Genomic DNA, 14,626 nt, shown 5'->3' with positions numbered 1-14,626 from the left:
TTATTCGGACAATTCAAATATTCAGCAAACATTCTAATTTAAAAATAGTTTGATTTTTGAAAAAAATGTCTTTCTTTTTTCTCTTATATCAGTATTTTCCTCATTTTGACATTTAAAATGTAATGAATTCGTCTCCGATACCTCAAGAAAATTATTTACATCGCCTATCTTCTCTTTGAATATCATATCATCGTCAACTTTCTAACTTTTGTAGTACGCCATTTTGTTATAGTATTTCTATTCTGAACTGAAAACTGTTAAAAAAATTCATATAAAACTGACCTTTGGAAGTCTTTTTTTAAATTCTGTTAACCATATTTCTAACCATTGAAACCTCATTTGTTAGTTGCGATTCAAACTCGACATTAGCCTCGGTAAAATAATGCACATATTATTTTCATTTGCCAAAAGTTAGTTCCAAAAAACAACATTTTTTTATTTATAATGGCTATCTTCCAAATTCTCCGTAAATCTTATAGTTTGACGTATCGGATCTAACATTTAATATTATTTTGCAAAACTAAAGGTGTGCTTGGTCTAGAGACTCCGGATCTTCGTATTCCCGAATCGGTGGTCAATGTAACAGAATTATACTAGCAAATCGAATTGCTTAAATTGTAAATCAACAGGAAAGCATGATTTCGTTATTTTCTAAATATTGAGAATACGGACTTTTGTGTTTGTTCGATAAGCTTACGTCCAGCATTTGCAAAGCTTCCGTTCGGTTTAAAAGTAACACTTTCAAAATCTGTGAAGCAGTCTGCAATTTCTTGCATTTGGTTTTTAAGCGTGAATTTATGTCGCTGCCCGATTTTTTATGACCTTAATTTTGTTTATGTTAACGTCTAGTTTGCATAATTTTCAAAATCAAACACATCGATAAATCAATATTGTCAAAAAGTGCGGAAATCAGTAACATAACTCATGACTTTTTCTCTCTTTGTGACGTTACACAAGGTCAACCTGACTATGCCATTTTGAAAGGACTGGTCAACGTTTTATACGTATTTGAGTTTTTCGTATTTGAACAACAAGAGCGAACCCTTGTATTAATATAATTTAAACTTTTCGATTTTTTTCAATATAAGCAAAGATAGATCAATATATTATTTGTTGTATTTCTGAAATTTTCAGACTAGTTTTTTGACGAAATACTCACTTGACGTTATCTATTCATGCTCAGATTCTCCGAAAACAGCAGAAAACGCTTAAATTGTGTTGATCAGTCCTTTCAAAATGGCTCCGTCAAGCTGACCATGGGTAACGTCACAAAGAGATGACATCATGATTTATGTTATTGATTCCTGCACTATGTTTTTTCGATGTTTTAAATTTTAAAATAAAAACACAATTGAATGGTTTCCCGTTTAATATAACATATATTTCACTCGAATGAGAGAATGTTTTCACTCATGCGTCGTACTCGTGAAAGTATCGATATTCTGTCATACTTGTGAAATGTATGTTATATTAAACGGGAAACCATTCAATATCCTCTAAATATTCAAACAATAAAATATGACAGTGATCTGTCACTGTCCAAATAGCTATAAGTAAACAAGATTTTTATTGATACACTCAGACACATGAATATGTGTAACATGAGGACATTTGTGACAAACAATAGAAATAAGCATGACAAGATGGATACATACAGTGCATAATGCAAGTAACTACACATGTAAATATAGATATACATTCAAATCAAAAGCATCACCTTTTTTAGAAAGAGTGCCAGATTATTCATAATTTAGATATTGCAATTTTTCAGCAGACGTTCTAATTTTAGCATAGTTGGATTTTTGAGAAAGTAGTGAGGTACATGTTTTTTCCTAATACAAGTGATTTCTTCATTTTGACATTTAAACAGATAGTGGAATTCGTCCCCGATACTACTAAAACATAAATTAAACCAAGCCAATCTTGTACGAAAATAAAAGTCCAGTATCCAATCAGTAAACTCCGGCCATATGTAGTATCGGAGTGGATACTGAACATCTAATTTGGTTTTAATTAGATTGTATACCAAGCATGTTGTTTAGGTGATGTACGTCATTAACAGTTATTGAAATTATATTTCTCTTTAGTTGTTAAATTTCACAGTGTTGATATATTTCGAATGTCTTTATGGGACATCGTTCTCTATATCTGATCACCGTTAATCTAGCGGGAACAAATCCTCGTGATTATTACCTGCTATACAGTATATAAACAGATCTAGAGTGAGTGGATGTATACTTGACTTATATCTGCCTCCATTTAATGACAGACATATAACTTACTGATAGTTTGGCTGAGTTTGATTTCATTTACATTTAAATTTATTCCTAGTTTTTTTTTTTTTTTTTTTTTTTGCAGTAATTTATCAAAGAACATAGATTGATATCATGCCAATATGTATTGTAATGATTGATGGTATAGTATATAAAATATCGAAAGATTTTCTTCAATTTTCATTGGCAAAAACATTGCCACGTGTAGGGTGATATATTGAGATATTTACCTGAAAGTTATATTTGCAGAAGCAGCAGGTTAATATCGTTTTATGACGTCATAATCATTGTGATGTCACAATGACCCAATGTAAAGCTCGTGCTATCAAGGTAAATCAGTCATATTGATTCGACCTAAGTCAATATATCATTCTAACAAGTTGGTATACAAATACACTGACCCCGTCAAACGTCTATAATTGAGTAGAAAAAGTATTCATTTTCAATATTGTGCGTAGATGATATAGCAAGAAGGATTACATGGAATTTCTGAATGATCAGTTCATTTTGTATGCAAGTCACGTATGCTATTCTTAATTAAAACAACGAGAATCATTCAGGTTCCCTGTCATATTATTTCTAGATTGATGATCCGAGCTTGGAATCTTTGTTTTTTTTTCTTTTATGGGATATTGAAATAATAAATTGAAATTTTATGTGCATGCACGATATATCACTGACTGATACGGTGAACCAATTCAAATCTTATATGAAAGCGCGATGCATCACTGACTGTTACGGTGAAGCAATCTACATACATCTTCCATTATCAACACCTTGCGCCATCCCCCATTGTCTCACAGACATCAAGATGTTCAACAATGATACAAACATGACAAAAATATATAGGACGGAATAGCAATGATAAAAACTCATACAACTGATAATTAATTTATTTTATCGCTTAAACAATGTATACCGCAGAAACTAAAGTATCGAACAAAAATTAATATCAACATATATTTATGGTGAAATAATAACGTTACGTATAATAGTGACGTCATCCTTTTGTAAATGGTGGCGTTTAAGAAATAGCTATTTCCATGTGTTGTATTTCTAATAGATTGACATTCTCTCTAATTCTGTCTACATGGCAAACATTTAATTGCAGAGTTGCATCACGAATAGATAATTCAATTTTTGATAGTGTTACCAAGATATTCACTGAAAATGTCTGAAGAAATATATATATGTACTAATAACGGCAGTACAGACAAGTCAATTGTCCAATTTTCGGGGCAATCCGCCCCTTTATCAAAATACAAGTAAATTACAGACGATCACATATAGACATAAAACATGGAACAGTAACAGGTTGGAAGATAAACAATATCTATGTGTAAAGGATCCCTTCAGTTGATAATAATTTCCGAAGGCATAATGTGATATTGAAGAAAATAAACGTATCTGGTGTACAGACGGTCATGACGAATAGCCTAATAAAATGTTTGAAAAGTAACCGTGCATGTTAAAGCGATTTGTGTGTGAACGGAACACAGACTTATAACGAGATAACATTAGACATATTAGAATAAGAGAATGATTCAACTTCCTTTATTTCAACAAAGGACATTGACTTCTGAATGATCAATGCCATTTGTATGCAAATCACGTATGATATTCCGAAATAAAGGACGGAACCAGGAGAATCAATTTTTGTCTTGATATATCTATTTGACGGTTGAAACTGTTCACATGTTTAGTGTTTATGGGATACTTAATATTGAATTGAGCGTGTGATATGGTAGTGTCTGGTACGGTGAACACATCTACACATATTATGCACCTGGACTACAGCGGATAAAATATATATTGTACCATTCACCAGAGTGTCACGAACTTCAAGAGGTATAAAAATGATATATGTGCCTTCAGTTGCAAACATATGAAGGACGGAATTTAATATCAATGAAAAAAGTGCGAAATTCGTTATTTTTGTCTTGCTTTTAAAGTGTCCTCTGTCCATAAATATGATAACATTAATGGTTTATGATTTATATACAACCAAAGATAATATGCTCGCTCGCAGACAGATTAAATAACGAGCTAACGCGCATTATGAGTAAGTTGTCTGCAATGCTTTGATAATTATAGGACAAAATCTTTCCAAATGACGAAGTTTAATACCAATATTTTCACTTGAACTTTTTTTATGTTCAACTATTTGAAGTGTAATCGAAATCCAAAATCTGTTGTACTGTCAATGAGATCTTTGTTGTGACGTCAACAGTACACTCGTCTGTTCACAAAAAAAGAGGTTCGTTAAAATAAACACAAAATCGTCATTTTGATTTCAACATTTCCATCAAAATATTTTACCGTCAAATTATTAACTTTTTATGCAACATAACTGCATACATTTTTGCAAAAAGTGGCAAATATAAATATATACCTACAGTAAAAACAATTGCATTACCAGAAGTCGCTTTGTTGTTGATGAATCATTTTGACAGTTTGTTTAAGTATTTTAGAAATACTGAAACAAAATATATGCACATTAAATAGTTAAATAGTTTGAAAGCATGAAGATTTGTACTCATTTGATAAGATTTAAAGTTTTTTTCAACACTTTTTTGAAATGTCAAGATGAAAATAGTCAGGGAATTAAAAGTACCCTCACACAGATGAGTAAACGATAACGCTTTGTTCGGAGAGGCAAGAATATGCTGAACTAGGTATAATACTGTATTTTAGGGATTGTATACTAGCGTCCATCTGCATCATTATTCTTGGATGTCTTTAACAAGCCTGGGTGTATTAATGTATTAATGGTACAGTGTTATCGACATTTATTTGTCCGGCTAGCAACATAATTAATTAGCGGAAATAAATTGGCCAATAAATACTTAAAATAATAAATAATAATAATAAAAACAAAAAACATTTGACAACGACTTTGTATGATATAGTGTCAACAAATATGCATTGATTCAAAAAAAAAACTTGACAGGTAATCACAAAACTATACGATAAGCTTAAATGGGGTTGTATTCCTTTAACTTTTATTAAACAGTTAAAGTATTGAATCGGGGGATAGAACACATTTCTGATTTCCTGCGACTAATTCTATTTCCCGAGATGTGGTCGTGGGAAAATCAGAATCTCGCTATAAATCCCTCAACTCTATACTTTAATCGCTTTATTACATACACTATGATATGTGTAGTTTCACAATTCAAGGCACATATATCAATGTTTAACCTCTCGATGTTTGTTACAGAATGGTACGATGTAAATTTTTACCCGCGGTTGTTCAGGTGCATAATATGTGTAGATTGGCTCACCGTACCAGACAGTGCCATATCGTGCATTCATATCAGATTTTAATTAATTATTCAAATATTATTTAAAGGAAACAAAGACTAAACATCTGAAATTTTTAAAAGTTTGAATCATCAATCTCTAGACAGGACAAGGAAACGAAATGATTCTTTTGTTTCCTTCCTTTATTTCAGAATATCATGCGTGACTTCCATACCAATAGAACTGATGTTTCAGCAATTCGAAAAACAACATTGTTCTTGCTAAAGTATTAACGCGAAATATTGAAAATACAATTTTATCATTTTTAATGTTATATACTAGCATGACCTTTTCTCTGACCGTTCTGGTAGTCCTTATATTAATAGCAATACATTAAAATGTCAATGAAATAACGTTCTTCCAAAATATCGGTTTATCGTGTTCTTTGTGAAAAGAGAACGTAATAAAAGTAGTATTTAATTACTTTATTTATTGAAGCATTTAACTGCTTTGTTTACGTAGCTAAATAAGACAGATTAATATCTTTATTTTAATATATATATAAATGTTTTTTTTTCTTTTTATATTAAACATGTAACAGTGTTTTCGCTTTCCAAAGTAAAAATCGTGTTGTCAATGGGACTTTTCATGTTACGTTACGAGTACAAGCCCCAACGTTGCAGTAAAAAAATTCCTTGAATTTTGATAACACAATATTTAATATTCTTTTAGGCATATGTGTGATATTAGAAACTTTCTGTATATCTTTGCTATGTTTTCTTATCGGGATCACCAGACAAATGTTCAGTGAAGCTTGTGTAGGGTAGATCTGGAAAACCAAACCACTAAATTCTTCCATCAGACTAATGGCAAGTGAGGCGTATAATTATGTGAAGGCTGAGGTCTGGAATAGTGCGAGGCAGCTATCATTAGCATTTATACATGTAGATAAATATATTTACCTAACCGGCATATACACTTTATATCAATGAGTAACGCATCTTATGTGACAAAATATTGTCCCAAGTTCCGACCGTATGAAAATTTGCTGAGCTTATATTTCGATAGCTTTACGGCTTTCAATTGAAATTAAGTTTTTAAGTTGTTATTTATGGATTAATATCATTGAAAAAGGATTTAAATAGAAATACAATTGAAAAAAATAAATAAATAAACACACAGACAAACTTAAAGCTGAGAATGTGACTCAATCAAGATTAGGCCTAGATGCACATATTGGGTGTCGTCTACGAAGCAGAAGACACTCATCCTTCCGGAACGGTCTTAGCATCCTTTCCTATCTGACCTGCAAGTAGGGCGAAAGAATTGTGCCTACTTCTCCTATTGCATGATAGTGTTCTTCCTAATGCCTCTCTTGACAATTCCTCACTTTTGGCCTTAGTAGTTGCTGCTTCTGCATAGCGCTCAGCATTTTGGGAGTTGGGAGTTTGGGACTGGTTTACCCGTTGTCTGTATAATGTGACCGGGCGGGGTGTCCTGCTGGGTGTTTTCGGTAGCATACTTCAGTGAGGTAGCACTATAAGGTGACAAAAGTTCCGGACTATCACAAGGAGACTTAACACGAACATACCGAAGCCTCCAAAAAACACATACGCACTTACCATGCGCATGCATGTCGCACGCACGGGAGGCCGTCCTTCTTTTTAGTGATATCCCTGCACTGTTTTTTTTTTTTTTTTGATTTTGCCCTATTTTAATCGTTATTATTTTACAAATTATACTTTTTTATTATTCAAAAGGTATTATGTTAAGAGAATAAAACAAATCTATATGATTAGGTACAGATGTAGCTAGAATTAGGTTCTAATATTTTTGTTTTCAAGTGAAAGCACTTTCTTTCCTTGATAAAGCACTAGATAAAGTGCTTACAAGCCAACAGAACTCCGTGCACGAAGACTTTCCTCTTAAAAGTAACATTATCTTTGACCTTTGATTTCCAAGTCTAAAGCTGCAGTATCCTAAGCAAATACTTTGTTCAGTAAATGTGACCTTGTCATTTGACCTCCACCCGAGCAGGTACTTTCTTAACGGTAGATCTTGCTTAAGCGTAAGAACTTTTTTAATTCTGAATCCGTCCAATGGCTTACTAAAATCCTGCTTCCATAGACATGTTAAACCCTGAAGCCCTTCAATGACACACTCAATTCTTGCTTCCATTGAACTGATTGAAAAGAGAACCACACAACGGACAAGACAAGCCAACCAAAGTAACTTATGATCTTAATACATAGCATTACCACCTAATCTATAAAATTTTGTGTAATAATCATATTTCTGCACAATATTTTCTAACGTACATCTGTATACATTTAACAATTAAACGCTTGGTAGATTGCATTTCTTGGAAAGATCAATGTAATCTGGGTGACAGATAAATAGAATGACGCCCGTTGATATTGACAATACATACAATCTAACAAGCGTTCAATTGTTATATATACATAAAGACGCTGACGCAAGTGACGTTATGTGACCTGGGCTGCATTTATACGGTGATCAATACCATCTGATTTAACACAGGAGTAATGGGAGACTGTCACACAGAATGTAAATATATATGAATATACACTGAGGTTAAATAATTTGTTCTTAACCTTTCTTTTAATCATGAACTCGGACAATGCAGTGTCTATTCTATTATCTACACCCCTTGCCCTACACTTTTTCTTCTGTCAATCTTAAAGCAACGCCTTATTATAATGCCATCTGTTTAAACATTTCACATTTTTATAATAGAACATGGGCGTAGAGTTGTAAATATATACATCAAATTTTAATCCTCAAAAAGACAGCTTCTACATTGAAAGGAGAGAAAAAATCTAATCGAACAAATGAACGAAAATATGTGTTCAGCCCACTCGTTGCCTTTTTGGGATTTTCATATAAACCTGTACGTATTTAATGTTCTCTGTCTAGAAACTATGCTGATTTTACCACAGTTTCACTTCTAGCTTATTAGAGGTACTGTAGAAAGTTGGTAAAATAGATTTCTATTTTTATATTATCCATCCAGAGAATATCAGTATTTTATTCAAATTTAAAGGTCTAATCATAGGTTGTCTTCATGACAATTAACAAACAACTCATAGAAAACTCTTTCATTTACACAATCACGCAAAATGTGTGGCGGTATCACGAGATTCACATGAAAAATTAGACAAAAGCCGCATGATCTTATGCAAAATATGCTCTTAACAATTTAGTTCTTGATTTATTAGAAACGTGGTGTATATGCAAATTTGATGTAAGATTAAATTTATCGCCAATCATTTTTCTCCTTGGCGCATTACATTAAAACGTCCGAAATATCATCGCTGCATTTAAAATAAAATTATATGCTAAGAAACATAAATATGCAAAAGGAGTTGACGCTGTAATCTATGTTAATGAATGCATAAACCATCATTTACATAATTGCATCCAAGAAAGTATATAACCAGCGTGCACTAGAGGGTAATTAAGTGGTGTCCATCTTACGTTTTATCCTGTTTAGTAATTTTAAATATACATTAATTAATATGAGTTGAGACGACAACAAGATAAAAAAAAGAATTAACATGCTAATATACCAATTACATGAAAAGTCATTATGTATGTCTGACGGCTTTTTGCTACATTGTTTAATGAACGTACAAACAGCGTCCACTCAGCATTACCTCTGAATCGAAAGGTTTATGGACTTACTTTTGAATTGAAGTGATCTCCCTTTCATGAAGGAGAGGTGACAACAATAAGTAAAAGTTGTTTCCCTTCGTCAAGGTATACAAAAGAGTTTTACGTCTGAATAGTCCCATTATATCATTTTGTCCAAAATTTAAAACAACTGCATGCATATCTGCAAAACACATCAAGACGTATATGCCATATGAATTCCGTCGATAAACACATAACATGTCCGTATCGTGACACCAGTAATACTTAATAGGTATACTTTGCATACAAATATTGTCTACAATGTACCTTGGTGGGTGAGTAACACTGAATATGCAGTTTGACCGATTTGTGACGTCATTCAAACCTCATTTCACAAATGTACAGTATATTACAGCAGCTAATGTAGTCTAATATCGTTTGCATTACAATGATTTCTGTATTGCTTATATACATATACGTATCTGTTGGGTAATTGTTGCTGTAGGATAATTTTAATGCATTGGTTCCGTAGTTGTTGTATATTGGCATTACATGTTTTTTCTTTAAGATCAGTGCGATATATTGTATTCGTTGTTGAATAAACATAAGAATAAGACTAATTGCAATTTACGACGTTATCGTTGTAGGTAGTATGAAAATAAGAATAAATATTGCTTTTTTACAGGCCTATGCATGTATATGCTGTCAAACCATAACGTAATGAATGGCGGTTCATTTATTCATTTATGGTTTGATTCATATCTCCTTAACATAAAAAAAAATCAAGTAGGAAAATATGAATATTTTTGGACACCTATGTCGGATTTCAGAATGGCCTAAGAAGCACGCATTACTGTTAATGTTGCGCCGAATTCTGTTGTTCATTAGTGTATTTATGTAAAATATACATTGTTTAAGCATTGATGTCATTTTTTTTAGTTTCATCGGAATTTTGTTTGCAAACTGTATGAATCCGCGTAGCGGATTCTTACAGAAGTTTGCAAACAAAATTTGTTTCATACCCCGATGAAACTAAAAAATAATTGACATCAACGCTTATAATCAATTATTGAAAATGATTAACATTTTTCGCGCCATTCTCGGAATTTCGTTCATAGAAGAATGAAAAGAATTTTTCGACCAATCACATTTGAGTATCTACCATGAAAACAAAGAAAAAATAATTATTGTACTTTGTTACAACTTCAACATTCCGATGACGTCACATTGTTTACAGGTTTCGCGTTGTGTCTGCACTGAATGACACGAAGCCTACATTTTGCATTTTACAGTGTTTTTGTCAGTTTTTGATGTTTTAATTGATGATATATAGTACAGGAACATTAAATGATATAAGCTATGGATACAGTTTAACGAGAAACGTTAAGTTAAGCGTAAGAATTCTTCTTTCACTTTGTCACCACATTCCTGATCAAAGCCGGGATCGACTGTCATGGTAACGATGAAGGCCGTGGCTTTAGCAAACTATTAAACGTACAAACTTGTACGTATAACTTAAAACGTTCCATATAATACAGTATGGCTTTAAAAATTATCTGCAGATAAATTACGATTCGTTGCGTTCGTGTGATGATTGTTTTGTTTCTATGCCGCCATTCTACAGTAAAAACACTGAAGAGTTCCAATATCGGGACATAAACATTAATATCGATCGTAGTTGTTCCAAAAGTATAACCTTGTATTAAACTTTAACAAATATGAAATAAAACGTTTTGGATAGGAAATTCACTCATTGATGTAGATTTTGCTGTGCACCTGAATGATTTCCGTGATAAATAGGGGAAAATTTCGATTATAAAGCCAAAAACGCCCTAGTTGGGCCTTTCCCCGACAACAAATCAACGTTTTTGAAGGGAATCGTTAATAGGACTTTTCAGATGCATATTGATATACCCTTTCCATTGATTCCAGATACCTCGATGAAAAAAGTTATTTAAAGGTTGCACATTGCAAATATCTATAACGATGTTAATGTTACGGTGTTTACCAGTCACGTGACCTAAATAAATATAAGAGGGCCGTTGTTATACAGCGGACAATGTGTACTTTCATTTGAAATGCTTATTGAGCACGTATAACATTGTAAATAGGGAAATTAATACAAGGAAAAAAGTGTCGAAGTTAAGGTACTTATATACTGGGGGACAAATACGATAGCTTGCATGTATTATTGAAAGCTTTTGTAGTCATACATTTATGGATAGGCATCTAAATCCAAACATGTACGAGCAACAATATAGCCCCCTTTTTGTGTCAAAAAGGAAAAAACTATATATGGTTTTGGGTAAATTCAAAAACATTATTTCTTCTTCTTTTTTTATTTTGAGAAAATTAAACATTGGCATGCTAATGATAAAAATAGCACGTTAGATATTATATATGCAAAGCAAGGAGTTAAATTGTCTGAATACCTAAGTAATTTTGCATTAAAATATTGTATCGTGAAAAGTAAAACGTTTATGCTTGGTTTTCAGTACACATGGACCAACACCTTCACTATAATAACTGAAGTGAAATTTCAACTTCAAAATGGCCGTCGTGTTCCTCAAATATTAATTGTTCTTACAACTACTGTATAAGTTTTGATATGAACATTACATGATATATTTATGTTGGTTTACCCATGAAATTCCTGGAATCAAATATGGCTTCCTCGTCCCAGAATATGATTGGCCATATCTGCGTTCGTCTACAATGTAGTTGTAATTGTCCAGTTCGACCATACCTAATTTCTGGAAGATTACGGTTCGTAGCGAAAAGGTTTGTCTTAAAGCTTTTGACTTTTTGATACAAAGGCGTACGTGACTGAATGCAGCATAGTACCCTAAATAGTAGATGTTGGATAGTGACTACGTTGGCACATATAAATGGTTCTGTCCAATTGGACGCTGGCAATAATAATCCTTTATGCGATTCATGGTAAGGAAGCTGTTGTACTGGATCCAAACATTGTACTCAATATTGCTCTGATGTCTCGAGTGGATCTGGCATCGTACAATGTCCCCGTGAGTGTCGATATATCCACATCTCATAGTCACCATCATTGCTGAGATCTCACGGATGTAGCCAGCTGGTAGCGTTATTTTGCTACATGTTATTGTAAGAAGTATGGTGTGTCTAACTTTGGAAAGTCATAATTATCCACAATTCTATATAGTTTTTCAAATAATGATTTTTCCCTTCTTGTAAGACCTGTCTCATCTTTCAGCTTCTGAGCAAAGGTCGCGCTTTCGTTTTGTCAGCCAGCATCCTATTCTTTGCGTCTCTTTCCATCATCGGATTCTATAAAGACCGACTGTTTTGAAACGGGATTGGGATTTTGGGCAGAGGCAGAATGAGAACACAATGGTGTAGAGTTCCTTCTTATCACATTTATTCCATATATATAGTCTCAGTAGGACACCCTAAAACAGTAGAAACAAATACTATAAGTTTACGGTAGATATGGACATTACAGATAGATTTAACAATACAGTAATACAACCTTACATATGACCACATACAGTTACCATCACAATAATACAATCACATCATCCAGAATTACATTGATAATAATATGGATGATAGACAAAATGACCTTATAAAGTATTTGACATACTTTTCATTAATAACAACACCTACTCTATCTCAGTGACAGTGGTTGAGTCCAAAAATTCCGTCTTTTTTTGACAACAAACCTGACAAAATGAAAAACCACCTTATACAACTATACTTTAAACAGTGACAAATATACATTGAAATATATAAACATTAACAAGTGAAAAAGTCAGAGGGGAAGGACTTACGTATCCCACAATTAAAACAGCGACCTGGTATCGCACGAAATTAGAACACATCCTAACGTGAAGATAGCTACAGAAATATCGTCGGTCCGTTTGGACCCGTGTACCTTTGCTCCACTCAATATGGCAGCGACAGACATCAGGCAGGTCCGATCTGTTATTCCCCTCGACCCTGGCGATTTATTCACCAATAACGACCTATATTTGAGTCACATTTACAATGGCCCAGAAAATGAGATTGAGGAATCAACCTTATGGGGACGAAGCTTGATGCATACAGAGTGTATATGAGTCAAATGAAATATATCAGGGATTGTGTTATGATGACGATAATCAGGCTGGAAATTAGAATATACCTCAAAATAAGAGAGATGAGGTAAGGGGCGCCGATGTATCAGAGTCATTGGGACGATTCGTGAATAATACCTGCAGTCGCAAGATGGATCCCACAAGACTAGAAGTGATTATCAAAAAATACCCAAGGCCAATTAATTGCACCTTTCTCTGTGCCCAAAAAATTAATAGTGTGGTTTGGGCCCAGCAACCTTACATATCTCAAACAGGAAGTTCAAAATATTCCGGATACAGGGGTTGTCGTCCTCTTCCATTTAGCTGAACAATCAATATCTTCGGGTTCTGAATCAGCCTCAGAAAAACAGTTAAAATATGAAGCTTATATAGCAGATTCTCTGCTTGGGAATGCCCTGTTTAATCTATCAATCAAACGTAGATATGCACTTCGTCCTCACATAAATGAAAAATACGAAAACATTTGTTCTCAAGACATGGCTAGTACACATTTTCTGTTTGGGGGTGAGCTGCCCAAAACATATTAAGGAAATATATGAAATATTTAGATTAATTATTTGCAGTGGGTCTTATCAGCCGCAAAGACGGTATGGCTGACAAGGCTCGTAAGAGTACCATGGCCAATTACAAAGTACAATTTAAACTACCAGCGGCGGCCCCAGCGGCAAGGGAGTGGACGCTGTTACAACAGCCAGTTCAGTACACAGGTATAACCCTTACCCAAGACACCGAGGGAGCCTATTGCCATTGAGGAACTCAAAAAAAGACAAGACCCAGTAATGCAGGTAGTCCCATGATACACATGTTTTAATGACTGGTAAGCTTTGACTTCAAATTAATTGATATTAGATAGTTTCAGGATGTTAGATTGAACTTATTTCATAATCTATTCAATTTTACCTATAAAATTGTAACGCGCAGCACGTGTACCGCAGGGGTGCCACGTGTGTCGGACTGCTACCAAGTTTTGCCCAGGGTTCGACTGCCGCTTTCGCTTGCAGATTCCAAATACAAATGAATTTTCAAGTAATAGACAGTATTTAGTAAACTGGTGAGAAAGAAAATAGACTCGTCATATAAAGTTCAACAATTTATTAACATGTGTAAAAATAACAAAGTACCAAAATAATACCCGCGAGGCACAGTGAGAATTCACAATATATACGTCTAGCCTAAAACATTTGCCAACCATCTTTTAATCACAACTAACCATACAAATGAAATAATATAGTTTACCCCGAGTCTCACGCACGTGGCATGTCCGGTCAGAATACAACATTTGCTAACCACCCATCTTTTCTCCCGTATCTACTTACGAGGTTACCAACAACCATCCCTCGCTAA

Source organism: Pecten maximus, chromosome 19, assembly GCF_902652985.1.
Source record: "Pecten maximus chromosome 19, xPecMax1.1, whole genome shotgun sequence".
NCBI classification, from domain to species: domain Eukaryota; kingdom Metazoa; phylum Mollusca; class Bivalvia; order Pectinida; family Pectinidae; genus Pecten; species Pecten maximus.
Note: the sequence above shows the minus strand (reverse complement) of the source record.